We start from the raw sequence: 27,244 nt of genomic DNA on the forward strand, positions 1-27,244 counted from the left end.
ATATAACATAGAATTAATAAAACCCAGCTTTTCCACAGAGCCTTTTATCATAGATATCAATGTACTTAACAACGAACTTAATCAGTGAGATCACACATCATTCCCATTTCATGGGCTGGGGAATGGGGAATCAGAAATAAAATGGCTTGTCATACAGGCCAGAAGTGCAGTGGCAAAACCCTGAATAGAATTTAAATTTCAATTGCTGTAGCCCAGTTGTTTTGCTAGCAATTGTTGCCTACATATTTTGCAGTATGAAAATATAAAAATATGGAGCAATGATATTAAAATACCAGAAATGACTCAAAGAAAAGCAATAAAAAAAAAAGCGGTAAAAGAAAAACAAACCCAAACCCAAACCCAAAAAACTGGAAATAAAATGTTTTCTGAATGGAAACACAAAATGATCTATTCAAGTGTGACTGTCACATTCCAGTCTGCTTGTTTTTTCCTAAAACAACCTCTGATATACATTGCTGTATGTAATGCCAGTATTGACAGATCTATATTTTTCCAATGGGAAAAAAAACCCAACTAAACCTGAAATTATTTGACTGACTTCATTTGCTTTAGAGGAAGGAAAGGAAAGCGTGCAAATCCAGCAGGACTCCTAAAAGGCCAACTGTTGGGGTTTTTTCTTTCCATTTTTTTCTTTCATTTACTGCGCTTTACAAATGTGCTGCAGGCTCAGTTTATAGTAAGAACACATCTTATCTGACAAATGGTAACTGATGCAATATGATTTAAAAGTCTTCCCCATCATGCAGAAATTAAAATCCCCTCCCTAGGGACGTTCCCCAAAACATAAAGCAGAGCCTTACTCCTCATTAAAACATTTTGTTGTGTGAAAAATGACAATGAGCCATAAAATCTGGAGGAAAATGATTGCTGAACACTAACATATGCTCAACTATTTCAATACCAGAACGCGTGGATGCTGTCAATTGTACTTCAAGCCGGGGAAATGAGTTTCTTGATCTTGTCCGGATGGAGGGCAATTTAAAGAGATGTTGCCAACAGAGTAGTTAGACCCTGAAAGCCGGTTTTCAAAATAGCAACGGAAGATCCAGCAGCCAACAATATGAAGGTGCCAGTTTGTTTTGTTTGCAAAAGCGTATCTTACTGCCCCTTCGCTACCCTGGCGTGCTTTTTTTCTTAAAACTGATGAGAATAATTGTCTCCAACATTATTATTATGTACAAAAATGGCATGAAAAGAAGATAAAGGTTGCCTACTCAGGCACTCAGAAGTTAGAAAATAATGGGATTATTGTTGCCTTGACAACATTTCTCTCTCCTTCCCCTGCCCCCAGTTTCATTCTTGGAAATGGCTAAACGACTTTGCTGAAACTCTATAAAATAATTAAATAAAAGATTCAGCCGTGGAGAGACACCTGGCATGAAAAACTGCCTCTTGCCCTCTCCTAGGGTCGGACAAAATTATAAACAGATGAAAAACAGGGCTTTATGATGAGAAGAATCAGGTAATGCCGTGTACCTTCATAGTACTAGTAGCTCCATCTGCGCTTTGTCTTTTAATTTAATTTATACTACACACGTCCCTAAGGGCCACATTTGGTGTGCACCCCGTTGTGCTGCATGAGGTAAGACCATGTAAACAACAGCAGCAGCGCAGGGCCCTCGCTTTCTTGCAACTGTCCAAGGAGGGTGGACTTTCTGCCCCAGGGAGACGAAGACCAGGTGGGACTGAAGAGGGCTGCAGTGATACTGGAAGCACAGCTTCGGCCATTTTAGCACGATGCGTCATGCTTGGGTGACCCACATTCAACTCAAATTGATGTCCCTGGCAAATGGAAAGAGCTCTGATTCTCTGGAGGCATTGGAGGGTCTGCAGAGGTCCTGAGCTGGCAGCCCCAGAGGGCAGGCGACAGCGCCCGGTGACACCCAGTGCGTCATCTCTAGCTGAGCTCTGAATGAGGTCAGGCAAGAGACTGATAAATGGCCTTGCCTTGTCAACACTGCTGTCATTAGTGCTGTTATCACCCGGCAAATGGGAACGTGAAGGAATTTGTATCCCTGCCCTCACCAAAGCTGGAGAGCAAGTGGGAACAGGAGCCGCGGAGGTGACTGTGTTTGCTCATACCACTTACGTTCTCCTGCAAAGAAGTTCAGTGTTTGGTTTGTAACAAAAGGGACTTTGTAGCTGATTATGAAACATCATCCATGGTTCATTTTTCAGATTGATTGAATTTAGGATGAGGTTTCTTTCAAGAAGGGCCAGAACATTTCAGCACACACGGGCATGGCTGAAACACTAACAAATCACTGGCCTAGTGCAAAGCCCAAATACTGTGATGATCCTTTCCTCGTGCAACCTATCTGAGCTCACAGGGCACCCAAAACATCAGGTAAAATAGCATGCATAGGGGTTGGGAGTGGACCTAGCTGACCAGCACGGCCAGCACTGTGAGGGGAGGGAGCATTGTGGCTTATTCAAAAGCTGAGTACTCTGGAGAAAAAAAAGAATCACTAAATTTGTGTTTAATGACATGCATTTAAAAATCAAAACAACTATAGTTTCATTAATTTTTCTTCCTTTCCTTTTGCTTGGAGCACATTCAACCCTTGCTTGTTGCTTAGGATTCCCACTGAATGCCTTTCTGACTCAAATCGGAGTCCCCCGGCAGCCCCTCCATTTACCTCCGTGCACAACCAGCAGTGTCAGTGGCGTTTCATCAGCACAGAGACTCGTCCATCAGGCCCATCAAGTCCTGCTCTGCAATCGGTACTCAGCTAAGGGGTACAAATAATTGGCCCCACAGGTCCTAACTGGTGTGTTTGTGAAAATTATCTAAAGTCACAAGCAAAGTCACCCGTGGCTGACTCATACAAGGTGAATGTCTGACTCATTCCTGCATTGGGAGTGCTGGGTGATATGGCTGCCCGTAACCTCAGTCAGAGGACTATGGCTTTCTGGTTCAAAAGCATCTACATGAATTAGATATTTTGTTAATTTGCCAACCTCAGTATTCTACGAGAGGTGTTTAATTTCCAGGGAGGAAACCTAAGGGCATTTGATACGTCTTGTTTGTGCAGCTCTGAACCAATCCCTTTTTGTTAGGTAACACCTGGAGTTTTTATCAGTGCTAAGTAGTACTTTTAGGTTTTAAAGTTTAAAATCCTTGGATTGGTTACGTGTGGATGCAAGATAATAAAACACCATGGTTCTCATTGGTCACTATCAGTCCCTGTCCCTCTCATGCACTCATGTCAAAAGAAGTGTTCTGCTTTCCAAGTAAAGTATTAAAGAGTGTTCTCTGTCTAAAATACCATATTTATAAATATGGAAGGGTTAGGAAATGTGCAGTATGCTAAGGTTGGGCAGCAGCTTGTGTAATACAAGGGAGCAACCTCAACAGAGCAGTCCAGACATGCACCAGCTAAAGATCTGGCTTGTAAATTGATGGTTAATAAATATGGAATAACAGGTATTTGTCTAGGAACACCAGACTACAACCAGCCGCCATAAAGTGGAACCGGTTGTTCAAACTCCCCCAAATACATGTATGCAGTGTCCTGCATTTTATCACAGAGAGATGAATGATTGCTCTATAGGTCCTGGTGGCCAAAACCCAATTCCTCCCCCAAGGGAGAATGATCTGCAGCTGAATTATCTGTGATGTTGGTATTCCGTATTCCTTTCAACACGGTGACAATTTTGGAAGCATAATGCAGTTTGGTCTTGCACGACAACAATTTTTGCAGCAGAGTAACACACATGAAAAATCTAAATCATGCTGGAAATTTGAAAGGAAAATCCATTTGATTAGGACATATAGCCTGGGAAATGCTCTCTCAGTTGTATTTCACATCAATAAAAGCTTCTCTTGATTTGATTTGTGAGTAGCGAAGCTTCACTGGAGAGATTACAGGAAGTCTTGCTGCAGAATTGAGGCTGAGACATAGGTGGTAGATCTGTAAGGGTGGATAAGCATATTCAACCAAAATATTATTGAAAAAAATAGTTGGTTTTGCTAAAATTATTTTCCTCAACCTTGACTTCTGCAGGGAGGACAACAGTGAACAGTGTAGCATTTAGGGGCCCCCAGCAGCACTGAATGCCACCAAAAGCAAAACACCATTTACACTGAAGGGGAAAAATAAATTAAAGACCTGGCTAAAATCTGGGCAGGAAACTTGGTGTCACATCCTGCTCTTCTGAAGTAAAAATGATAAGAACTTTGATGAGTAGACATAGTAAACAGGGCCTTGGCTTTGTGGCTCATCCAGGTGCCAACACTTCATGACATGCAATCAGTCGTCCATCACGATGCAGCGCAGCCCTTCCTTCTGTCCTGGCTCCGGGGGAGGATGCAGTGCTCTGAGTCACCCTGCTCTTCCCTGCAGCATTCCCATCTCCCAGGGGCCATGGGTTGGCGGGAGGGAGATGTCCACCCTCCGATGAGCACCATTATTTCTTCTTCTGGACAACTTTCTCTTCCACATCCCACTTGACTTCCTTTCTCTCTTCTTCTGTTTCTTTCCCACTTTGAGGTTTTGTGATCACTTTTTCATGGCTAGCCCACCCCTCCTTTACCTGTGCTTCTCTAGCCAGGGCTCAGCATTCACGCAGGCAGAGGACTTGCTGTGGGTTGAGGGGGTACCAAATGGGTGATGCTGCTACCCTGTAGAGCTCAGGGAGGTCCCTGTTTTGCTACTCTTCTGTCTGAATCCGTAGCTGAGTCTCCCTGCCTGGAAGAGCCCAAGCCTGGTTACTTTGTATGGGGGCTAAAATCATTGAAGTGCACTTTTCAGTATTGAAGGGATTTGGGAACAATTACCCATCTGTTGTTAAGTCTAATGTCCATTCTGCTTCACAGTCTGTTATCATTTGTACCCCAGTTACTATCATAACTGAATAGGTGACTCCGGCTAGCCTTTGAACTCTCAGCTCTTTGTTACCATCTCCCAGCTAAGAGGCAGTTACCTGCCATATAATCACTCTTACTGTGTCTGGGAGCAAAGTCACACAAACTTAAATTGTTGCTGCAGGTTTGCTTGTTTGACTTTGTCCTCAAAGGGGCAGGGAGTCTTTGTACAGTCAGTCGTGCCTGTCAGCTGGGAGAAAGTAAACACCTCCGGGAAACAGTTGGGAGTGGATTTTAAGCTTCTTTTCCAGTGCCCTGGCCATGTGGCTGCTCCACATCCGCATCGGTGCAAGGTCAGTGAGGCTAGATCAGATAAGCACCGTCTGCTACACTTTGCACAGGGACTGGGGAGTGCTGTAGGCACCATTGCCCACAGCAGGGAGGTGGTTTGGGAGGCTGCTCCTTCCTGCATCCCTGACCTATGGCCATGGACTTCTCACAGGTCTCCCACCACTATTTGGGCTGTGTGAGACTGAGGCTCAGGCTGGCCCAGAAATGCCGTCTGTGTGCAGCCCAGGGGTGTCTGGGTGGTTCCCACTCACCCCCAGGGAAGAGAGGGGCTGTTGTGGAGCTGGCAGCCCCATGGCTGGCAGAGGCTCCCTGTTGCAGCGTGATCCCGAGTACTGGGGCAAGAGAAGGTCTCTGTCCCGGAGACGCTCCTCTCCTTGGTGCTGCGTTTCATGAGTCAGACCGGCTCCTCCCGTCTCTTTCAGGCAAAGCTCCAAGCTGAGAAACACCCTGTCTGGGTGGTGGTCGGCAGGTTCCTTCCCAATCTGTCAGCCAGCCAGAGATACACTTTCCTTGGGAAGGCCGGTAGGATCAGCAGGTAGGATCACCCAACAGGTGTGATCCCAGGCAACAGATGCTAAATCCAAATATAAAAAGCAAGCATGCATTCCACCTAGTTATCCAGGGTCCTAAACAAAGCTGGAATGGAGCGAGACATTAATTTAATTGTGAGGCTGAGCCTCTTGAAATGTCAAGGATTTCTTCTTGCACACTTATAATAAAAACCTTCTTTCAATATGCACAGTCTGTTTTTGCTACCGTGTGAAGTGCATGTCTTACCTCCCTTTGTCTTTTACTGTCAGGAGCCCTCAAGCACATAATTCTACTCCAACACCTGATTTCTCCAAAAAAAGTGTGCAAGTATACATCTCACCTGCATCTGAGGAACAATCCCAACTCCTCTGTCAACAAAAAGAAATTGTGATAACCTACAAGAAAGTGTAGACTACACCATTTGCCTTACTGAAATTTAAGTGCAAACCAAAATTGTCAGATAGATTTGAGCAGATTCTTACTTTTGTTACAGGAACCAAAGATCTGAAGCCTGTCAAGGCCAATTAGGTGGTCATTGACTTCAGAGCACTTTGAATTGGCTCTACAAATAGCACCATTAGCCCAAGTGGCCCAAGCACCTCTTCTGTCTGCATGCCTTCAGAGATCTGTCTACTTCCTCTCAAGATGCAAGTTTTACTTTGCTCTTATTTACTCCTGGGTGAAGGCAAGATCACAATGTGTTTGTTTTTAGACGTGGTATATACCTGCATTAATACAAAATGTACCTTTTGTTTCACACGCATACAGAGGGGGAAGTGGTGCACTCTGCCAAACACACTGAAGTTTCTTGCCATTTATCAGCAATGTGAGAGAAGAAATAATCCATTTTATGTTTTACTGTGTTTGTTTATCATCTGATTTAGTACTTGTCTGTCATGGCTAATTACTTTAAAAGAATTCTAGTTCTAGGTCACAAAATCTATAAATAAAAGATGCTCATGTACACCATCTAGGCCAGATGTCACAACTCAGTGCAGATATCCACACAATAAAATATGTCTGATTTTAATTACTATGTGAATGGATATGCCTATTACATGAAAAATCAATAAAATATTAATCAGATAAAGCAAGACAGCAGGTGGCCAAAGATATCAACAAGACATATGTCTGTACAACACAAATATCTCTCCGCAAACAGGAGGGGCACGCTCATGGCATCATTAGATGAACTCTGTCACTGAAACAGTTCAAGTCATCAAAGTGCCACCATGCAAAGCTGTTTAATTTTTAACCAAGAGTAGGTACATTTTCTATTTAACCCACTTGGGGACCAACTAGTCCGGCTTACCTTCTGGAAACACAATTTCCAGGCAGGTCAGTGGAGTTTTTTCCTGCCTGAGGTGGGCAAGACTGAAGTCGTTGAGGACAATGACAAAGACCAAACCAAACAAAACAGAATTTATGCTCCTTCTCACTATATTATAATGTGTTTAAAAATATGCGCAGCTTCTTTTTCTGTGTTTGTTTCACTTTGGGAATATCAGAAATATCAAGAGAGCACATGCTCTTGTACTGTCTCCCAGCCCTTCTGGGTGTGCTTGTTTAACTTTTTCCAAAATCCATCCGTCGTTACAGAAACGAATACCAAAACTGTACCCAGCCTAGCTAAATAAAATGTGTAGCTTCTTACTTCACAAGCAGACATAGAGCAAGCAGTCTCGACTTAGTTAGCATAGGCATTTGGGTGACTGACAAGCCAAAAGTATTCATCAGCATCCTGCAGCCCAGGACGGGGCTCTGCTCAGAGGCCAGGCTGCTCGGTGCAAGAAGGACCTCTTCGTGCCCTCTTGGCACCCTGGGTATGGACTGTCGTGCAGGCTGTTACTGGCCTGGAAATATCATCCTGGTAGTGTTTTGAGGCTCGGGCCCTTTCCTGTGCTGTGTTGTGCAGAAGAGTGAGGTCCGGCGTGAGACAGGCTTTGTTCTCCTCATGTGAGCTGAGCTCTCCTCCCATTTCCCCTCGCACATCCCTGGGCAGGATATGTTTTTATTGCACCCTCGCTCTCCTCGGTTCAAGCAGAGTTATTCATTTCCTGGCTGTATGCGACCAGATGCGTGGCTGTTGTCAGTGGTGTAAATCCTCAGCCTTCAGCTGAACTAAAAATCAGCCTGTGGTGTTTGATGTGCCGTGTTAATGGGACATGGCTGTTCTGAGATTTCTGACTTCCACAGAGCCAAACACTTCATCTGCGCCGTTAGGAAATAACAATAACTCATTAAGACCACGACCCCATATTTCTCTTTAAATGCAGATATTATTCAATGTGGAGCTCTAGACTGGTTCTGACAATACATTTTTTGTTCCTTCTCTGTACAAAATTGAATAATGTATCTCCCCGAGTATCCTTTTACTCAAGCAGCAAAGGTTGCTCTGATGTCAGCTGCAGGGGTGAGATGTAATGTGGATAGCTGTGAAATCCCCTTTGACAGTTACAACCAAAGTGAAAATATCCTTCCAATCCAAAAAAATCTTTCCTCACATATAGGCTTCTACTGTTTTGTCATTGTAACTGCTAAATCGTGGCACCTCAAACAGATACTGGACTTTAGAGAGACACAGATTCTTCCCTGGAATCTTTTAAAATTCAGAATATAAAAGACATATCCCCAGGAGAATGCAGCCAAGAGAGATGACAGAAACAGAGTTGCCCTACCAAAGGCCAATGAAATCCATAATAACAGAGATACCAGGGAGGCAGACAGTCTGTAAGGGCCCCCTCTTTAAACTGGTGCCTGGGGGAACTGCGGGGTGTGTTTGTGAGGAAGGGGAGAGAACGGAGGAAGAACGCTATTCCCCAAGGAGAAGATCTCTGAAGGAATCTGGCAGGCATTGTGGTCCCATTAGTCCTCATTCCTGTGATATGTGACAAGAGAGGATACAGAAAGCAGAAGGGAACATGCTGATAATACGGGGAGTTTTCAAAAAATGTTGGGAATGGTTACTTTGACTTGCTCTTTGTGGCCTCAAACTTCGTTCTTGTTAAGGTTAGCAGCAGAGGACGATTGAGGTTAAGATCCAAGAGTCAGCCAGTTAGGAAGTGGTGGTCCCAGAGCTGAACCTTGGCTATTTCAGGGACAACCCCAGGGGCTGAGGAACAGCTTGCTCGGAGAGGTATCTCAGTGCATTGCAGGAACCCGCCAAGTAACTTAGAATACATGCTTAATTTTTAAGCAAATAAAGTTCACTGAGATGAATCTGACTCTTTCTGATAGTCAGTGGCTGATATTTCAGCTTACTGGGTTTGGGGCCCAAACACGTTTTGCCTAGGGGGCCAAAGCTCCCTTTGAATTAAGTGAGACCATACATGGCAAAGCCAAGAGGCTGGTGATCTTACCAAGCTTTGGCTTAAAGTGCTGGGACATCTAGGTACTTAGCTGCATCTATTTTAGCACAAAGCCTTAGATATTTTCATCTTGCTTCAGCAATCCCTACAGAATTAGCTTTTCTGGAACATGAAACCCTCCTGGACTGCGTAAACAAGCCACATTCAGCTGAATGCAAAGCCCAGCTACAGTTTCAATTTCTGTAAATTATGCAAGGATATAAATGATGAGTGTATCAGTAAGCTAGACCAGAGGCTGATTCATTCATCTGTTGATTCACGTCTGGTTTATCTTCATGCCTTGCAGAAAAAACACAATTAAAATGGTTACACTAAGCTATAGAACTTGAAAGCGGTGGTTGAGGGGGAAGAGTGCTTGAAGAGTGGCAGATGAAGCTATAGTTTCTGTATTAACCCTCTTCTAATTTGCATCATTTTAAATGCTTCTTAGCTGTGTGTGACCAAAGTGGAAAAAATAATTAGCTTGAAAAATAGAGGAAATTCACTTGATATTTTATTCCTTTAATGTCGTGTATTTGTTCAGTGCCCTTTTTTCTCACTGCCTCAAAAAGCAAAAATAGAAAAAGATGTTTATATTTTTAAATCTATGCGACAACAAAAATAATAGCAAAAAGTCATTACCATGATCTGGGAGTGTGACCAAGCACCTTCGGTAAAAATTCCCATTAGAGGCTGTAGATGGACAAGTGGGAAAACCAAGGAAAGAGGGCATTAAAGTTTCCTAAAAGCAAGCAACTAAAGAAAGGAGAAAGAAAATATATCCATCCCTTGCAATCATCAGCCAATGGGGATGCAGGAATGACACACAATTTTCTTCAGCGTGTGGGCGAGTAAACCGTAATTCTGCACTCCCATTGTCTTTGATGATAAAATGTAGCTATAGGAAGGGTAATTTTTTTTTTTTTAATCTTGAGAACCTTTCAAGAAACAAAATATCACATAAACAGACTGTACATACAGGCAGTTTCTTGAATCATGAAGTGTTTATCCGTAAGCCTGAACACAAATAAATCCAACTTACATAAAAGCAAACCACGTAATGGATCTGCTTCTCATTCTTTCAGCTTCTATTTTAATTAGCAAATGCAGACACTGAGCAAACGGTATGTTGCTTGTTGTTAAGGATGCTTTAGTCATCTGCCACTTTTGCCCTTTTTTGATTGGCTACTGCGAAGGGAAAGGAAAGCTCTACAGCGGCTGTACGAAAGAAAAAGAACTCCAACACAGTGCTGCGGAAAGCTGTGTTTTTATCTAGCTTCATCTGTGCCACCCCCATGTCATTACGTCTAAGTTCTTTACTTTGGCTGAAAGTTTTGAGCACAACATTACTAATACCTGCTTTCATATACACATTTTTCACTTCTTAGGTTCTTCTCAGTGTAACTCTGTTTATTCCAGGAGTGTTACACCTGGGATTGTTTTAACCCAGCATGTCAAAGGTATAGTTTTGAACAGTTGTTCAAATTGCATGCAAACAATTTTGCGAAATTTGACTGCCAAAACTGAACCAAAGGCAAAATTTATTTTCAAAGGCAAAAGATAAGTAAAGCCAGGTTTAAAATATGAAAATCTCTCCTCTGCCCCCCCCCCCCCATTTTGTTGTTTGTTTTTTTTGTTTGTTTGTTTAATCTGGTAACAGCTTTGAAAATGGGGCTGCACTTGATTGAAAAGTGCACAGGGAACCCCAAGTCCTTGCTGCCCTCAGGAACAAGGCACTGTCCTTTGTCGATGTTTGAAATGGAGGTATCTCATGACAGTTGCAGTATACATTTTTTTTCTGAAAAACCCAGAACAGCTTTCCAAAATGCCAGCTGTCCACTCTGGATGCATGTACAAATTTTTGATAGACAAGGAACACAACATATCTTTTCATTTAACCTAGCAAATGGTGTAAAAGCAGACTATGTGCTAGAGTTGGTTCAGTTTTATCACTCTCGTGAATGGTAAAAGTGACACAGTGGCAGCCTATCCTTTCTCAGCAGTGTGGTGTTCTGTAAACACTCCTGAAAACCATCACTCTGCATTTTCAATGATACAATGCAATATATCATCCTCCCAAAACCCCAGATAAGGTCAACTAAGAATACTCCCCTTCCCCAGTTAGCCTTTTTCCTCAACTTACGGAGCAAAATCAATTCAGTTCCGTAGTGAGTGATTTTGCAAATTTCACATAATGAGAGAAAGAAAATAAAATGCCTGAAGAGCAGAAAATCGAAATGCTAAACCTTTGATCCTGGATTTGAAGATAAAGTCTATGCAATTAGCTGTGCTTTTCGTCACAAAGGGAAGAGTCACAGGAAGAAAGGATCGCACGCAGCACAAAGAAGTGATCCAGGGAAAGACTGAGAAAATGGTGCTTCAATCATCTTCACAGTCACACAAATCCTTCCTCAAGAGTAAACAAAGCACATGAAAAAAAAATGAGAGAGAAAGAAGGAGAAACAGCATCAAACAATCAGACAAACACTTCTAAACAATTTCCTCCAGGTTATCTCATCCCATCAGGGAGGCTGTGTTCAAAGGAGGGGCTTCCCAGTGTGTAGGAGCCGTTACAGGGATCTGAATATGGCTTCAAGCTGTATTTTTTCTTTAGTAACATCTTCCTGGCTTGAGAGGTTGCTTACAGCCCAGGAGAATGTTTAATGGCTATTTGTTAATGCACATTCCCACAGCCAAGAAGAACTTTCCTGGCCTGGCAGACCGAATGCATGGACTAAATGCTTCCAGAGAAGGAGGCAATTTAATGTGTCTTCTCTGGTGGAGCATAAACATCCACATGAAGAGAAACCCACGCATAATGATACATAGGTATCGTTAACCTTTCCTTTTGTTGGCAGGAGGGTCACAGAAACAAATTGAGAGTCTTGCAAGAATTGTCTTTGTGAACGAGTTGGGCAGTATTGGAACCTCTGCTGGTGCTTCCTTACAGCCACTGGCTCCTTTGCATGTGGCTGGCAGGTGAAGTCTCAAGGCCCTGGGCTTAAGCACAGGCCGTGGCATTGATTTTGTCCTGGATGCCTATGTAAGGGTATTGCAAACCATCGCAAACTTGAACTCATGTGGAAGACAGAGATCTCCTCTCTCTCAGCTTTTTTCTTCTCTTAACAATGACACAGGAATAATTTTTAAAGTATTTGGAAGACTGTTGCTGATGTGTACTGCTGATGGCTTATCTCAGAGAGGTGGGATTCTGACTGAGAGGATGCCTGTGACTCCCTTTCAGCAAACATCTACATGAAGCTTTCCCCCCGTCGCCAAACCAGAGAACGCTAATCAAGATTGTTTGCAGCTTAAGAGCTTTGGAGCTAAAGAATATCGCAGTTTGTGGAATCCCCAGCAGTGCAGCTGGTGGCTGTAATTCTTTCCAAAGGAAGGCAGGAGAGTAAAATTTTTATGGGTCTTTTTGACTTCAGAATGTTCAGTGACTGAATTTTCTGGGAGGTTTCTGACCTCCATACCCAATTAGTCTTTCAGCAAGTGTGATCTTTCTCTGGGAACTAGTACTGAAATTTATATAAAGAAAAAAATATTAACGTTTTATTTTAAGGTATATGCAAATAGCGTGGACTTTTGGGTGTCTCTGTGTCCATTTTCTTTAGCAGAAAATGGCCTGTCTCCATTCTCTCTTTCCATCTCATGGTTTTCCCAGGTTGAAAAAAAAGAAGTAATCTCTTTATCTAACTTGGTCACTAAAAAGTTATTGCTGCACATGAACAGGTATTGCTGTTTGAATCTGTGCAAGGAGTCAGGATGCAGCACAGTGAAGGCTCAAATGCTCATTATGCAACGGTGCTTCATTTGTTGCTCACTGTCCTGTCATAGACAGCTAGCCTGAGCAAGGCTCCGGTTAGGTAAGACTGATTACCTCATTCAGAGAAAAATGGAACCACTTGGTGCTCCAAACTTTCCCTGATTTTTGCTATTAATTCTGTGATGACCCATTTTATTAGAATATGCTTTTGAAAAAAACAATAATATACATTTGACTAGCAAACGTCCTTGGGAAAATCACAGTCTTCCTTGACCCACAGACACCTTGACCCTAACAAAGTTGCTTTGCTGATCGCTCATGCTAAACTGACTGACAGTTCCTTGCCATTTACACAAAGGACGCAGTAAATGCTTTGACTGTGGCTCTTCAGTTGCGGATCACCTTCGTGGGGAACTCCACTATCTTTTAGTAGCTTTGGCGACCTGCTGCCAGCAGCAAGCCACAGCTCCGTGGTAATGACCGTGCTCAGGTGGCAGGGAGATGGCTTGGACCATGTCCACAAGTTATCATGTGGGGATACTTTTGCCAAAACAGTCTTGTCCAAATTGTGCCCTGTGAGAAAAAGATGCGTCAGAGGTGGCATAGGGCGAGAGGCTGATACCAGCTTCTCATGACGCATGTTGGGTAATGGGTAGACGGAGCTATGTACTGAGGCTGCTTCTTGGCTGGTAGAGCTTCTTTCCTTAGTTGACAGCATAATTCAGTCCATCACGTTTCTGATGCCAACTTCTTTCTATAGTGTACTTGTAATATTACGTAGCTTGCCAGCAAAGGCTCTGTGATCCCCTATCCAGTACTGTGAAACTAATGAATTCTGTAATTTAAGATTTTATGACAGTTCTCTGCTACCACTAAAATGAGGATTGGCTTTTCTGGCAGCAGGTTATGGGATGTATGGAGAAGTAGGGAATAGACTCCAGGTTTCCAGAGGCAAATGAGGGTGCCCAGAGATGGGAATCTGGAAACGAATCCAAACTGTTCAAAACACATTTAGATACCTATGCACCGTTCAGCTAAAGCACTGAAGTGTGCCTTCTGTGGCATTCCTTTGATGCTGTGGAAACCATAGAGGCTCGAGGTTAGCTGTGTTATTTATGCATTCTGTACATTGAAAAATGGATTAAGCAGATGGTATTTGAAATTTCCCATATATTTAATCATAATTCTGAGCTTCCTGGCTTTTGAAAGTTATTTTTGAATAACTGGACCAATCTGAACTAGGCTTCCTGCCACCGTGTTACTTATCTGTGCTGTCTAATGCATTGCAGCTTAATGAAATTTGTTACCTACAATATAATCAATCATTGTAGGAAATACAAAATAGCATTTGTTTTTTTTTAAATGGCTTTTCTCAATGTACTTTTTGTTTGTTTTCTCCTATAATTTGTTTAATTGCACTTTCAGTTTTAACTCCACAGAAAATCAAAAGTGCATTTTCCAGTTGCAAAGAGATGCGATGAACTTTTCTTGACTTACCTGTCAGGCTCATTGTATTGCTGCTCCATGAGGCAATCTGGAAGCTTCAACAAGCCATGGAAGGGTTCACAGGTTTCTGAAATGCAGTCAGTTTGAGTCATGGAATTGACTGAATCGGGCACAGATTTGCCAGAGGTGGGGGCATATCTTGGCTACAGCTGGAGAGGTTGTACGTGATGGTTTCATGCACAGCTCTTTGCTGCATCTGCTTGCTCTGGAGCCATAGCAGAGCCACTCTGGTGCCCTGAATTTGATCCTAACCTCACTTAGTGCCTCTGTTCCTTTGTCACCTCCCAGGAAGTAAAAGAAATATGGACTGCACTGGCTAATATGTGCTTGGTTATTGACCAAATGTACAGGGTTCAGTTCGTTGCGTTTTGTGAACAGCTCAGGCTTTCTGCAGTTGGCTCAGACTGGCAGCATTGTCTGAAATAAGAAAGAAAACAATGTTTTCATTACAAGCTGTGGTCATAGTCAGCACAATCCTTTGCATTGCTCCGAGGCAAGTAATGCAGCCTGGGAATAACATATGCTATCATCTCCTGTGCTCTGCACCTACAGAGATTATTTTCTTCATTAGTTCTGAAGTTTCATAATTGGGGAACCAGTGACGTCAAAACCAAGGTTGAAGAACTGTTTGTTTTCACCTTTTCTCCCTGCTTGTGTTTGTTTAGCTGGTGGTCAACAAATAGCAGTCAGCAACAGAGCATGGACAGAACAATTAGCAGGGAAAATGAAAAGCATGCTGTCTACTTCCACTGCTTCTGGTACCAAAAACAGTGAGTGCAGAGTCTAGTTGGGTATAAACTGAGATGCTATGTCATAGCAGAAGGATATATTTTATATATTAATGTATATAGACTAGAAGGTAGGAACAAAATCCTTACATTTTTGGAGAAAAACATAAAAAATGTGAAGTGGTTAGTGAAGAGGGGAGGGTGGAATCCCATTTCACATGTCCATACTTGGCATACTTTGGAAGGGCATTCCACAAAGATGAACTTTAGCTGGGGGCTGATCTCCAGTGGGAGAAAAAGAAGCTTGTCTAGGGACAGTCTGAAGAGGCTTTTAATTTGGGTGCTCTGTATCTGGAATGTGTGCTCTGAAGTGGGGATTGGCAGGCTCGCCACTGGCAAAAGAGAAAGCCCATCAGGACTACTGCCCTGTGCCTGCAGGCAGCCTTTGGGAAGATTTCTCTTAGCCAGTATTTCTAAGATTATGCACGTTGAATGCAGTAGTTGGTGTCTATGTCAGAGCCTGTACAGTTTGCTGTGCATTTCATCAGGAATTGTATTTAAGGTATGTAAATAATGTTGTCAGAACAATGAACCAACAACACTTCCTAGAAATACAGTGGAGAACACGATTCTGGCATAGCCCTTTATTTTTAAGTTTTCAGAGTGAGATTTTTTTTTTTCCTTTTCTATTTTAAAACAGCTTCCAAACAGTAACTCATGCCAGGAAAAACAGAGCCATTCTCTCAATGACAACAATGCTCATTGTGTTTTCTGTAACAGATGCCAGGATTTTATCGCCAGGCCAGACATTAACCCCCTTGGTATCATTCTGAAAGGAAGCATCCGTGCACCCCACTGACTTCTATTCCCCATGGTGCTTCATTATGCCTCCTACCTTTAAAGCTTCATGCGTACTTCCTTGCCCAATACATCAAGAAGATCTACAGTGCTGACCTTATTTTTTCTCCTCTCCTTTTGAAAGGCAGAATTTGTGTTTTCTGGTTTCCCATCAAGAAAGAAAAACAGAACTATAGCTTGGGTTTTTTTCCTCCTAAACAAAAGGAAATAATTCGGATAATCAAGCTTTAAAAAGCTTTCTGTTTACTAGACAAGTATCACCAGAGCTTGTCCACAAAGGACACATTTTTTTCACAGAAGCATCTATTCGAATGATACCTCTTCCAGTCAACAGATTTCAACATGTGGAAATCTGAGACCAGCAGTTATATGTTTATGGCATAAAAATGCTCATTGGAAGTGCTCCTGACATCCCTTCTGTGTTTAAGATACTGCAGTCACAGTCTCACACAGATGTGCAAGGAAAGCCTCCACTGATAATTCCCTGAACACCACAGTGAAGAAGAGAGGCTGATCCTCTAGCTGCCAACAGGTTTCAAGTGAGAGGGATGTGCTTCACCAACTGCATATTTCTCTGTGTACTTTGCAGTAATGGACCAATTCCGAAGATATTGCAATGACCAGTTCATGCAGCTGCTACTGCTCCTCTGAATGGGATTAACTGACATGCGAAAGTGTCATCAGCACTGCTAATGTACTCAAGAGAAACTTCTGCAAAGCTATGGTTGGGTGTAGTTGCAAAGGGCAAACTATTGTCACTAGTGACTATTATTACTGTGTTCTTATATAGCGCTTTCCTTTAGGTTGCAAAGTGATGAGTTAGACATCATCTGGGTTATTGGTGGTTTTTGGTGAAAGATGCAGCAGTATGACTTTTGAATAGAACTATTTGTTCAATACACAACCTTTTCTTTTGAGGAGTGAAGAGGTAAAAATGGATGCCATAGAGGCATATAAAATGATTCATATTACTGAGACAGTTGAGGACAGCTTGAATCTCCTTGTTGCACTGCCTGTAACAAAAAATGAGAAAGACATGCAAGAGAAAATTGGATGAAACTGAAACATGCTCATTTAGATTGAGAACAAAACCAAATGCAACATGAAGTTATCCCTGGGAACTAACAGTGACAGGGTATTACTAAAAGAAAGTAATCAGTAGGATTCAGAAAGGAAGGCTAAGGAATAAAAATATCATTTGCAGTCGCACTGGGTAGGATAACAATTATCTGTCCTCATACTTCAATATATGAGCTGATTACCAGCTGGGGAAAGTTTTAAATTTCCCCTCGAGCAGTAGTATTACACAATTGTCAAGTACACTACAGGGAATTTAATGTTTTCCTCTGGAACATCTGCCATAGAGCATTGCCTGAGAAAGGATATGGAACCAGACAGATCACCAGGCTATTCCAGTGTTAATAAGTCCCAAAATAATTTTAGCAGGATTATGTATACTACCGCTTTGCAAACACTCGGGAAGTGATGGGCCAGATATGGATGTGTATGTGCACAGTGGTGTGGATGTTCAAAAGGGCTCAAGAGGTTACTTTGAAAGGCTATATTTGATTTTTTTTCTTTGTTCTTAATTAGTTAGAAGATATTTTGATCTTGTTTCAGGCATACAAAAGGACAGTAATCCGCCAGGTTAGTATGAAAATACAGATCTGCTATTTTAGCTGCCCTTAGCTTAAGGAAAAGAAGAAAAGATTTTAGAAATGAATAATTAAACTAGGATCAAAATAATATAATCACTGATTTTCCATAAATCTATTGATATTTTACTATTGCTCTTATTATTTCTACTTAGACAGATTGATAGCAGCTTTTATCATCCTTCTAGGTGTCTTATCGAATTCTGGTGTGTGCAGCAGAGCTGATAAGAGATGAGAAATGCCACCCTTGGGATCTCCATGGATTATATTTATGCATGGCTGTTCAATGACAGCTAGTCACAGAGAGCTGAAAAGTAGTTTTATTGTTCTGGCAGGGCAGCTGCTATTCTTCTTCCACCAGCAGATTAGAAAAGGATGCACCTGCCATTGTGTGAGAGATTGAAATTTAATTTCTCATAATTTTCAAACTGCATTGGTGTGCAAAGGGGCCATCTTCAGGGGATCAGGAGGCCAATGAAAGGAAAGAAAAGCGGGGAGTAAATGATCTCTTAGCCTTGGAAGCTGATGCTGAAATAAGTAGGGGCCCAGAAGAGAGCATGCAGGAACTTCAGTGAATAGTTTTTTGACTGAGCAGGGAAGCACAAAATAGCTTGGGTTTTACTAATTTTGTCTTGTCTCAAGGACCTTTCACAGATCCTCATCCTGGTAGGTGGGAGCATCCTGTCCCCTGGTGAGAGAGGTGTATGTCAAGAGCGACTCCCTGGCTTGACAATAATGCTGAGCAAGAGAGGTCTGCAACAATTTGTGTTCCCACCATCAATCTCTTCCAACCTTCTGCCTTGCTTAAAATTCAGTCTCTCTTCTCTCCTCAAGGAACTGAAAGCAATTATGATTTTTATACTTCATGCTCCAGTCTGCAGTACTGTCACAGATTGCCTTCTGTCATCACGGTCTTGGGCCTGAAAGGGGCTTACTTTGAGAACAGCTGGGACCATCGGTCAGTCGGACACATCTATCAACATCCATCTTCACCTTGCCTCTTCATTCTTCCCACTGCTCTTATTATTTTTTTTCTTCTTCCCTTTCTCTTTTGGAGTATTATTTTTGCACAGACACAACGAAGAAAGCATCAAACTATGACTCCTGTATCCTTAAGGCTCAGCAGCGACAAGGCAAACTAAAAGAACCCAAAGCACGTTTGTTAGAAAACAAAATAACAAAACCAAATCCAAGTAATGATTTTTAAGCACGTTCATTGTATTGACAACTTTTGTTCCATTTTACTACCATGCTTGCACTAACTTTATGGACAGCCATATATTTAAGCAGATTCATAAATGAACTGCCAAACCATTTCAGGAAAGCAAATAAAGCAACTTGGTTTAAAACCAAGTTTGAAATGGGTGCAAGACACTTAGCAGAAATGTACTGTGTGCATTATGCTGAAGAACTTAACTTATTCATTTAGTTGGTTGAAAAAGAAACTGGACTATATATCTGTCTTCATTTATATTTTAAATTCAGGCATAGTCACATGAAATAGTGTGTTTGGGTTCTTCTGAATGAGATGAGCTAAAATTATATTGCCCAGCGATTAGTCTGGGTCTTTGATTGTACGTAAACAAGGCTGATCTCCATTTTCCTTGACAAAATAGATCATCACTTCTCACTATTATCGGGATTGCGATTATTTATCAATAATTTTGTTTTCAGCCATCAGCAGCTGTACATAATGGTATGTCTTGTGTGGGTATGCCAGACAAATTACATTACTTAGTACCTGTTTTTATGTACTGTCTGGTGTAATCTAAGAACAGCATCTTGAGCCTAAACAGATTCTGAACGGTGACATATTACCCAGATACATCTATGAATAGGTGAAAGACTGATCCTGCATTTTCAGCACTGACTATTATTCAGTACAGGGTCTGAAAACCAGCATTTGAAGGTGAATATTCTCCCTCCAAGGAGAACTTCCTAACTATTGGGACAGAGAGGCTTCAGGAGTTGAGTAATTCTACAAATTTAAAATGTGTGAATTCATAGGAAGGCACTGGAGTGTCTCTCTTCCCAGAAAATTAGGCAACTCAGTGAGTGACAGGTTATAAAGAGAATGTAAATACTGTGTTACCGCTTAATAGGTTTTTGGCCAGATTTTCCCCTGCCGCTTTAGATGTCTCATTTCATTACTGTGATACTTGAGAAATTAGTGCCTGGCCCCACCAAGTTGACTGTGGCAGCCTGAATTAGGCAGCTCGCTATCCTATATTGCCATCAGAGATCTGTCCAGGGAGAAAGGCACCTCCAAAGGCTGATTCAGGGTCCTAAGGTGAATAGTACTCACCTACTGTATTGGGAAACTAACTCCCTTTCTGTGCCTATACAAACCAAGCTGCCTACCAGCCTGTTGGAAACTACATGTGCAATGATGCGTCTGAATGGGTGGTTTACTGACAGGCCCACAACGTTGGCCTCAGTCTATTCAAGAAGCAGAACATCGTCAAGGACAGGTGTCAAAGGACCTTCTTTAGGGAAATGGTATAGTGGTGTGAGTGAGGACTGGAGATCTCAAAGGCTGCCTTCATACCCAAGACTGCCAGTTTCTGGAGGCGACCTTCTAATAGAGCCCACTTAGTCATATATGTATCTTATCTCCCTCATCATCCCTTAAACACAGCATTCCCACAGGACTTGTGCTGATGTACACTAATCCCATTTCCCCACTACTCAGAGATGTCATTTTTGTTAGCACTTTCCCTACCTCCACCCATGGGCGAATCTTCCAAAAAAGGAGATAAAGGCACTCAGAATATGAATGATAAATAAAACTGTTCAGTCATTCCAGAAACCATCAAGGATATCTCCAGCAAACGCTCATGATCTCCTACATGGAGTTGTGGAACTAAGGCTCAGGAACAGGTAACCAGTGATAGAAAACATGTCAGCTGTTTTGAGACGCAGGTTGTCTTGTCAGGTAAGATGAAGAATTAAATCCACTCTAAATCTTTTTCCTCTTCTCTTTATATACTACGAACAGCCTCCAGCTATCTTGTCTGGCTAAAGCCATCCCAGAATGCAACACTCTGGGATGTCACAAATACCCGCACCTCTTGGAAATCTTTGCCATTACAGAGTTTTCTGGGGTAATGGCATTGTAAATAGATTATCTCATTCTGACAAAAGGCTGGAAATGAGAGCTCTTCTGAGAATGTTTCATTTCCAGATAGTTTTTTTTAAGGTAGATGAAAATGTCCTCATTTTGTTCATGTTGCCCGTGGCTGGGGGAAGGACGATCAGCAGATCTTTCAGTTACAAATCTGACTTTCACTTGTGTTTTGCAACTCTTTGTGCTTTTTCTTTACGCTAATTTCCTATGAATTTGAGTGGTCCCTTGAATGCGGATAAGATATTTCTGATGTCTCCACGATCAGCATGTATACATTAAGGCTTTCTTTCATGAATCAAAGTAAACTGCTGGAAGGAAGCTGCTATCTCATTCTACAGTTGTTGGCATTCTCCCATAATGGAGTTTTCCCCTTTGGCTTACATTAGATAATGCCATACAAACATCAGCTGAGTGAAAGGAAGTTCATACAAGAAGTACGAGACACACAAACATGCAGATTTTTGCATTTGCCTTTATCAGAACTAGAGGGTTTTAATACTACAGAAAAAATACTTTGGAAAATTACCTAAGCCAGATAAAATATTTTATCTGAATTCTGCTATGGAGTAGTACTTTATGAAACAAAAGGTGGGAGCTGAAAGGAAAGGAAACATAAAATATACACTGATAGGTTTGTTGGATTTGGACAGCATATTTAAACCATGCCTTGAGTATAAACAGAATTCTGGCTTGTGGGAAGCTATGATTGGAAAAGTTTGCTTGAAAAATGATAAAATTGACCAGTTTCTGAAAGCAAAGAAACTTTCCAGGCTTTTACAAGACCATTCCCAGCTCCCAACTGAAGAGCAGCTAAGAACTGCCATAGGGCATGCAGGGTGAAGTGGAGATGTCCAACTGGGGTAGTGGGCTGTTGTCCTTGACCTCTACATCTGCTTCTCTGCTCCAAAGAGAATCAGGTTAGTCCTTTTGTCCTGCTGGGTGCAAGCAGGGGAAGGCAATAAACAAGAGAACTTGGAAATCAGTATAAGAGGAAGGCACGGGGCAGCTTCAAATCACTTCTGGGCCATTCTCAGCTGCACTCACATGTGGTGTGTGTGGGATGCTGCTCTGCTGAGAAGCTGGTCCCTTTTTTGGAGATCATCAACTTCAATGACTTCTAGAGCAGGGAGAAGCCAGAACATCCAGAAAGATGCAGATACGGCTTTTTAAGAAATGTGGTAATGTTAAAGCCATAAACTGGAAAAGAATGGGTTCTTCATTCACTCTAGAGAATTTCTTTTCTTTATTTTAAGAAAATGCTTTTCTGACAAAATAGAAATGTTGTACAAAATGTTCAAAATAAATAGGAAAATAGACTTCTGCAAATCATTATTATTTTCCTATGAATATTCAAAAATTGAGATAAAAATATTATTTCTGTTAAAATCCAGCTACTTTCTGAATGTAGTTTCAGAATTTTTGACAACACTTGGAATCCCAAAAGTAATAAAAAAGAAGGGAATGGAAATGCTTGTCAAGGGAAGATAGGATTTCCTGATCAACTGTAGCTACCATAAATCTGCTCTCATTGCTGTGACTCCTCCATATCAATGCAGCCTTTTTGGAAATCCTGGGGAGACAATATGCGCTCCCTCTCAGAAGTACTATTTTTTTCAAAGACTCAGTCATAGAAGAGAGACTTTTGGATCATTAAGAGTTGTAGCCTCTACCTAAAACATTAAATATGTTTCACTAGCTAGGGAGCAAGATGTATTTCAGTAGCTTAAGCTTTGTTGCAAGCAACACTGTCAGCTGCTAAGCATTCTTGTGGCTTGCATTTTCTGAGGTGAGGGGGAAGAAATGAAATCAAATCCCCAGAAAAACTTGAGAGACAATGCTATGGTGGATCAATAAAGTTAAATTGGCAAGCAAACATCTGACAGGTTGCTAAACTACTTAAAAGGAAAGTGGATCTGAATATTAGTCACATGTATTGCAGATAAAGAAAATAGGCCTGCTGAAGAAAACAAGCAAATGGTTTGCTGATAAGCACATACACATTCACCATGCAAAGCTCTCTATAAACTAGATAATATGTTTTAACAACAACGTAGCTATATGGCCAATGCACTTGGATATAACATCTTTCTCTGGTGAAAATAATATCCATTTGATAAGGCATTTATGAGCAACTCTAATGGTTTCAGCAGAATGTAGATCTTAATTCTGACTGCTTTTTTCCTTTCAAATATGATAATATTGTAGTACAGCCAGCAATAATCACGTCTGATAACAGAATCCTCTCCTTGTAATAGACTTCGCACCATCTTCCATTTTTCTTCTAAGATTCTCTCCATAAATAGGGTTTTTCATTCTTCTGGTTGGCCAAAAATTGTGTGAGATAGTTACTTTAAAAACAAAAAAAAATCTGATCTATTTTAAAAGATCATTCTTATACTCAAAACCAATATTTTACAGTATAGTTCTACCTGGTTTGCCCTTTTTTGTGCTACTGTCATTCCAATCATAAAGTGGATGATAAAACAACTCGATTCTATACAGTAATTTCTTCTACTCAGCTAGCTCCCAAGATGAGCTCTAAGGAATTTACAAAATCTACATGTTTTTCCATTTCAACAGAACAACAGAATTGTTACATAGAGTGAAATCTTTTGGTTTTAGCTGACTGAAAAGATGGGTATTACTTCTGAAACCCCAAATTGCTCTATTTGTTTTCAGGGTTGTAGAAGTAATTTCCCAGGATTTCAGTGTTCTGATTTTCTACTGAATACAAGTAGATAGCTAGCTATTCCTGAAAAGACAGGACATCAAAATATGAGTACTTTTCAATAACAAATCTTAATCTTTAAATAGAATTTATTTAGAATATGGAAAGAGAAAAAAAGAGGAATTTTTCAAGGGAACTGGAATAGAGATTATGCTAAGGACTTTTTAATTTTTTCATGGAATCTCAGAAATACCGGGAAGACATGAAGAAAGCACCTTGATCTTCAAAAATCTAAGTATTATTTGCTGTTGATCCATTATCTTCTTTGGAAAGATAGTCTGGGTCTGCTGACATTGCTACTATCTTTTGTCTGGAGAAGAGTGCAGTCACTGACTCTGCAAGATCAAGAGGGGCTCTAACAGGGTGAGATACTGCTGGGTATTAAGTATTTTTGTGCCCACATGTAGAATCATAGAATGGTTCGGGTTAGAAAGGACCTTAAAGATCATCTAGTTCCAACCCCCCTGCCATGGGCAGGGACACCTCCCACTAGACCAGGTTGCTCAAAGCCCCATCCAGCCTGGCCTTGAACACTTCCAGGGATGGGGCATCCACAGCTTCTCTGGGCAACCTGTTCCAGTGCCTCACCACCCTCACAGTAAAGAATTTCTTCCTAATATCTAACCTAAATCTACCCTCCTTCAGTTTAAAACTGTTACCCCTTGTCCTATTGCTACACTCCCTGATAAAGAGTGCCTCCCTGTCTTTCCTGTAGACCCCTTTTAGGTACTGGAAGGTCTCTAGAAGGTCTCCCTGGAGCCCTCTCTTCTCCAGACTGAACAACCCCAACTCTCTCAGCCTGTCTTCATAGGAGAGATGCTCCAGCCCTCTGATCATCTTCATGGCCCTCCTCTGGACCTGTTCCAACGGGTCCATGTCCTTCCTGTGCTGAGGGCTCCAGAGCTGGACGCAGTACTCCAGGTAGGGTCTTACAAGGGCAGAGCAGAGGGGTAGAATCACCTCCGTTGACCTGCTGTCCACACTTCTTTTGACGCAACCCAGGATGCAGTTGTCTTTCTGGGCTGCAAGTGCACATTCCCAGCTCATGTTGAGTTTCTCATCCACCAGCACCCCCAAGTCCTTCTCCTCAGGGCTGCTCTCAAGCCATTCTCTGCCCAACCTGTATTTGTGCCTAGGATTGCCACGACCCAGGTGCAGGACCTTGCACTTGGCCTGGCTGAACTTCCTGAGGTTTGCATGGGCCCACCTCTTGAGCCTGTCCAGGTCCCTCTGGATGGCATCCCTTCCCTCCAGCACGTCAACCGCATCGTGTCATTGGCAAACTTGCTGAGGGTGCACTCAATTCCACTGTCCATGTCACTAACAAAGACGTTAGTCACAGCATTGCCATTTCAGATGAATCACCCTTCAGTACAGTTTTCTTTGCGTTAAACAATGATAAATATCTTAGAATGTACCTTGTACTTCATAACTACTACTTCGACACTTGTTTCCATGGAGATAGGATGATTAGCTCATTGCATTGACTTACTGCCCTGATTTTGTTTTCCCCACTTTTGCAACACACCAAATATTTGATAGTTTCCCAGGTAAAGAATTCTCTATTCTATATAGTCAGTTTCACAGATTTCCCTATAATTTCTGTTTGAGTTGAAGCAGCTCTTCTAAAAAAGGCATCTAAGCTTAAATTAGATTTTAAGTGATAGTGATGCTGCCAAAATATTAGGGAAACAGTTCCAATGTTTGATTTGGGTCACTAGTGCCATATTTATTTTCATTTTCCAGCTACAACTGGTTCAAAGTTTGCCTTTTTCAGTCTTCTGGACCCACACCTGCTCTCCTCAGATTGCATAAGATAACAAATAATGTCCCTGAGGACTGTTTCAGCCAGTTGTTTAAGTCCCCTAGGGCAAATTTCATCAGAATTTGTTGATCTAAAGCAATCCAACTTATGTAAATACTCTAGCCTGGTCTATTCCCTACCCTTTTCTTCCCCTGTTCTAACCTGAGATCTCATTCCCTTGTTACTGACGTTAAACATGATATCTGCAGGATTGCCATTGATCTTCTTACTAAAGAAGGGAACAAACCAAGAACTAAACGTTTCATCTTTCTTAATTCATCTGTCACCTTTTCTTCTTCTTACTACTGATCTTATTACTGAATGAATATGATTCACCTCTCTCTGTTCGTTCTGTACAGTGCCCTTTCTTCTCTTGTCCCCACATGCCTGTGCTCTTCTTTCATACTCATCCTTATTACTCTGCCTGGTTTTCACTTTCTTACTGTGCCACTCTTAAGCTTGAGATCATTGAAGAACCTGCGATTTTAGCCAGCAGGGCTCCATCTATGCTTTTCATTCTCTCTCCACATTAAGATAGCTCATACCTGTCTTACCATTGTTCAGGAAATTGCTGTCTCCCCTTACCTGTTTGGCTTTTATTTTTTTAATTGTCTCTTGCCTCTTTTGGGGTTTTGTCTTCCAGTCTCTGAACGTATGAAGTCTGCCTCTTGAATTTCACTGGCATTTTTGCTGTTCCCTTCCCTTCCTTTGTAAAGATCATGAACTCTTACAATTTCATGGTGATTTTCACCTAAGTTGTCTACCATCTTTTTATTCTCAGTTAGTCCTCCCTTATTCAAATTCTTCCTTCTCACTGCTTCCAGCACACCCAGAATTATCACCTCTCCATATCATGCTGTTTTCCTTTCCTGATTAAAGACTGGGCCATTAAAATCCCCCAAGCAGACCCTGTCCTTTTGATGGAAAACTTACATAAGGCTTCATCCTCTTGATAATCTATTCATGGTGATCTGCCTCGTCCTTCATTGCAGTCCCCATTCTTGTTCCCCTTTCCATTGTTAACCCTATTTCATCAGGTTTACCCCGTGATTTCAAATCATCCTCCCTCACTTTACCCACATGTCCTTAATGAACAATCTGTATTCCTTCTCGTAATTTTTCAGCATCAGTATTTATTATGCCTGGAAAATCACATTTTTTATCACATTGCAGGAGTATAATTTCTTTCTGTTTATTCTTGCAGCAGTCTACACACAGACAAGTTTTCATTCAACTGAACCAGTACTTTCCTTCGATCCTCTTCTGATCCTCTCATCATAAATGACCAATGGGCTCTTCTTACAAGTCTCATTCAGTTTATCCTAAACCAACCCCAATAAGGGTAGCAAAGCCTATGTACAATGAAACGTTTCATGTTTTTCAAAGTTGGACTGCACTGTTACCAGTAGGAGGTAGGACACTGTATTGAGAAAATCAAGGTCTTCATTGTGAGACCAACTTTTCACCACGTGTTAAATTTCAGAACACATTTGTACTTTTTTGATCCTTTATCCATGACTGAAAGGATTATGAGGGCAGATCATAAAGCCAAATTCTTTTGCCTCTTCTTCCTGAGACATTTTTGATCTGTTTTGGCTCTTGTCATTTTTTCCATGCAGATAAACAGCATGGGTTAGTTAATATACCAAATCACTTTGTCTGACAGATTACAGAGCAAGTTACTCAAATGTTGTTTCTCTGCCAATTATGCCAGAATGAGAAGAATAATGTGATGGGCAGCACTTTTAGGTGAAGCATGGCTCTTCATTCCGCTTACAGTTCCTGGTGACACACATCAGATGAGTCTAGCATTGATGTTGATTTCAGTTCATAGGAAAATAGCGGCTTAGCACCCTAAAATTTAACAAATATGTTAAAAAAACCTATGTGGAGTACGTCTGAGATCAAAGCCAAGCTTGTACTTGTTCATTTGCTCTCTCTCTCATTTTTATCTCCCCTCCCCCCCGGCCCCCAGCTTTTTCCCAGGCTCTTTTTGTCATAGCTGCTCT

This window comes from Chroicocephalus ridibundus, chromosome 1 (genome assembly GCF_963924245.1).
Source record: "Chroicocephalus ridibundus chromosome 1, bChrRid1.1, whole genome shotgun sequence".
Lineage (NCBI taxonomy): Eukaryota > Metazoa > Chordata > Aves > Charadriiformes > Laridae > Chroicocephalus > Chroicocephalus ridibundus.